Below are 3,465 nucleotides of genomic sequence, written 5' to 3'. Positions count from 1 at the left end.
GCGGCTGATCGATGTTTCTCTCTCATCAATGTTTCTACTTCTCTATCCCTCTCCCTTCCTCTCTGTAAAAAATCAATAAAATATATTTTTAAAAAAATTTTTAAAAAAAGAATCCTGAGAGCAGACTCTCCTTGCCAGAGTTTTACGTTAAGCCAATCATGAAATTTCACAGTGATTCTGGGGTAGGGGCAGAAGGAACGTGTCCATTTATAAACATGTTATAAATGGACAACGATCACAAGGGTATATAATATGAGATTAAAACCCCAAGTAACTTTTGCATTCGAGATAGGTTTTGACCAAAACATCATGCCACTAGGCTGGTGCTGCTTTTCCTTTGTGCCATCAGAATGCTCTTCTGGACCCAGGCAGGCAACGTGAATGAAGAAAGAGCCCTTTGCCCTTTGCCAAGTCTAAGGGAAGGGTGATCCCAGAATGCCAAGCCTGTGGGCTCACAATGGAGGCTGGACGATGAGGTCTGAGGTGACAGGGGCGCCTTCTGCTGCTAGAAGTGAACAGAATCCCTTCTGTATTTAACCCTGCGTCTCCTTTGACATTCCTCTGGCGAGCTTCGTCTTCAAAGCATAAGGGCTTAGAAAATGAGAAGTCTTTTCCAGACATAAAGAAAGAAAAGAAGAACTCAGGAGCTGTGCCCAAGGGCAACAGAAAAGCTATGACAATATCCTTTCAGTCTTTAAGTGGCCTTTCACTTCTGGGGTCAGGGTGACAAATCCCTTTGTGCCAGACATTCCAAAAACGAGGTCATTATCCCCTCTCGCCACGCAGGGGTGACTGTCACCCGCTGGCATTTCAGTACAGTATGATACAAAACTCTCGCTTAGAAAACGGAAAGATTAAACCCATTTAAATGCACATAGAGTCCAGAATATAAGAATGAGATGAGACCATAAAAATAATTTTTTTCATGTCCCATTTCTTCAGTGAAAAAACCCCGGCTCAGAGAGGTTAAAAGACAGGATAGGAGAGGCAATACAGGATAATAGGATCAAACAGATCAGAGCTTGATGCCCAAACGTGAAGAAGTCATTTTACCAATTTGAGCCCCTGTTTCTTCATCTGCAAAGTGGGGATAACACAAGCCATTTCACAGGGGTTGGTGTGGAAATTAAGATAACTTGCAAAGCAAGTTCTTGCCACACAAAAGTGCTTAATAACTCTTTTCTTTTGGCTTCCAGTGTCAGAGCCTACACTCAATGCCTGGACTCAGGAATCCTCTTTCCTCTGGTCCAAATGACAGCCACAGATAGTGCATCTGCAGGGATCAGGTCAAATCGGGGATGAAAGGGGTCACTGGGTGTGCACAGTGGCTCTGTGGGCTCTGTTTCTGCCTCTGCCACTGAAAAGCATAAAAACTAGATCTGCTTATAGTTCAATTTTTCATCTGAGAAATAGGGCAAAGGTCATCAAAAACTGATCTTGTCTGGTATTCTGGAAGCCCTCCCAACTGTTAAATTCAGTGAACTTTGCTTAATCGGTATTTATGTCTACATTTGCTGGGGTCAGGGTAACGAATCAAAAATCAGTGAATGTAATCCACCCGAAGTGTGTGTGTGTGTGTGTGTGTGTTAGATTGGGAATGAGGGGAGGTTAATGGGAATGGGAAGGTGGTCCTATTCTAAATGGAAAATGAGCAGGGTCCTCAGGTCCCCATATTTTCAGGAAGAAAGCCAATAGGCTGAGAAAAGGTGGCTGCATGAGCTTGAGAGGTTCCAGGGATTTGGAAAGAGAAAAGAATGTTGCCCTAGCCGGTTTGGCTCAGTAGATAGAGCGTTGGCCTGTGGACCAAAGGGTCCTGGGTCAATTCCGGTCAAGGGCATATACCTTGATTGCAGGCTCTTCTCCGGCCCGGGCCCTGGTCAGGGTGCATTCAGGAGGCAACCAATTGATATGTTTCTCCCACATGGATATTTATCTCTTCACACTCTCTAAAAATGGAAAAATATCCTCAGGTGAGGATTAAGAATGTTGGCAGAGTAAGACTGAGGCAATGGCAATTAACAAAGAGCATTAGGAAATTTTCCCTATGGCTCCCCAAATGTATATTTTTCAGCCCTGAACTCTGCCCAGACCTCTATAACATTTGAAATGTTTCTGTGCCTCAGATATACCCACTGGCTCCTGCCTCAGAGCCTTTGGAGGAGCCGTGTCTCTGCCTGGAATGTGCTGCCCTCAGATCTTTTCATGATGGGCTCCTAGAGCTCAGCTTTTTTTCTTTCTTCTTAAATATATTTTTTATTTCAGAGATGAAGGGAGTGGGAGAGAGAGAGAGAAACATCAATGATGAGAGAATCATTGATTGGCTGCTTCCTGCACGCCCCACATTGGGGATCAAGCCCACAACCTGGGCATGTGCCCTGACCGGGAATCGAACCGTGACCTCCTGGTTCATAGGTTGACCCTCAACCACTGAGCTACGCCAGCTGGGCCAGAGCTCAGCTTAATGTCACCATCTCAGATGACCCTTATAAGAGGCCACCCATTTACTCACTATCATGTCACCTTATTTTAATTCTCTTCTCACTCGTTGAAGTTTTCTTGTTTATTTCTTTAGTTACTATCTGTCTTGCTCCACTATAAGGGGAGCTCTAGGACACAGCAAGGATCTTTTCAATTTACTTTACTGTATCTTAGTGCCCAGAAACTGTTCTGGCATATAATAGGCAATCACAAATATTTGTTGATGGAATAGAAGAAGGAATGAACTCTAAGCTACCAAAAGTGAACTAAAGAGCATTATTTGAGGGGAGTGTTCATTCTAATTGAATCCCCAGATTGTCTCACAGGCCGATGTTCAGAAGCTCACCGGGTAGCAATACAGGAATGAGGAGAGAGCGGGCAAGAATCCCAATTGGCTGGGTATCTTTACCAGGAGACGTCTGGGAATGGAGTTCTCTGTGTCTTTCTGTAATGAGATGAGCTCAAGTATCTGTTCTAAGACAGTTAAATTGTGTTCCAGATGCTCTCTGCTTTGCAAGTGCTATGGTCTTTTTTATCTGAGACCATCTGGGTGGGTGTGGCTATCTCTATCCAGGGCTCAGCAGTTGCTAAGGAGGATCAGTTAGCTGTAGCAGATGTGAACATTTGCCTTTACTTGGCCTTTCTCCTGCCCCACCCCACTCTCTACCTACAGAAATCCTACTTGTTCATCTTTAAGGCACAGCTAAGAATGCTACAGCTTCTGAGAAACTCGTGATAGCCTCCAGTTGAGATTAGCCTATACGTTCATATATTATCTTTTTTTAAAGAGCAGCTTTTAAAAATATATACTTTTTTATTGATTTCAGAGAGGAAGGGAAAGAGAGAGAGAGAGAGAGAGAGAGAGAAACATGATGAGAGAGAATCATTGATTGGCTGCCTTCTGCACGCCCCTTACTGGGGAATCGAGCCCGTAACCCAGGCATGCGCCCTTGACCGGAATCAAACCTGGGACCCTTCAATCCACAG

This window comes from Myotis brandtii, unplaced genomic scaffold (genome assembly GCF_000412655.1).
Source record: "Myotis brandtii unplaced genomic scaffold, ASM41265v1 scaffold447, whole genome shotgun sequence".
Taxonomy (NCBI): domain Eukaryota; kingdom Metazoa; phylum Chordata; class Mammalia; order Chiroptera; family Vespertilionidae; genus Myotis; species Myotis brandtii.
The sequence above is the reverse complement of the archived record's forward strand: the minus strand, read 5'-3'. Positions refer to the sequence as shown.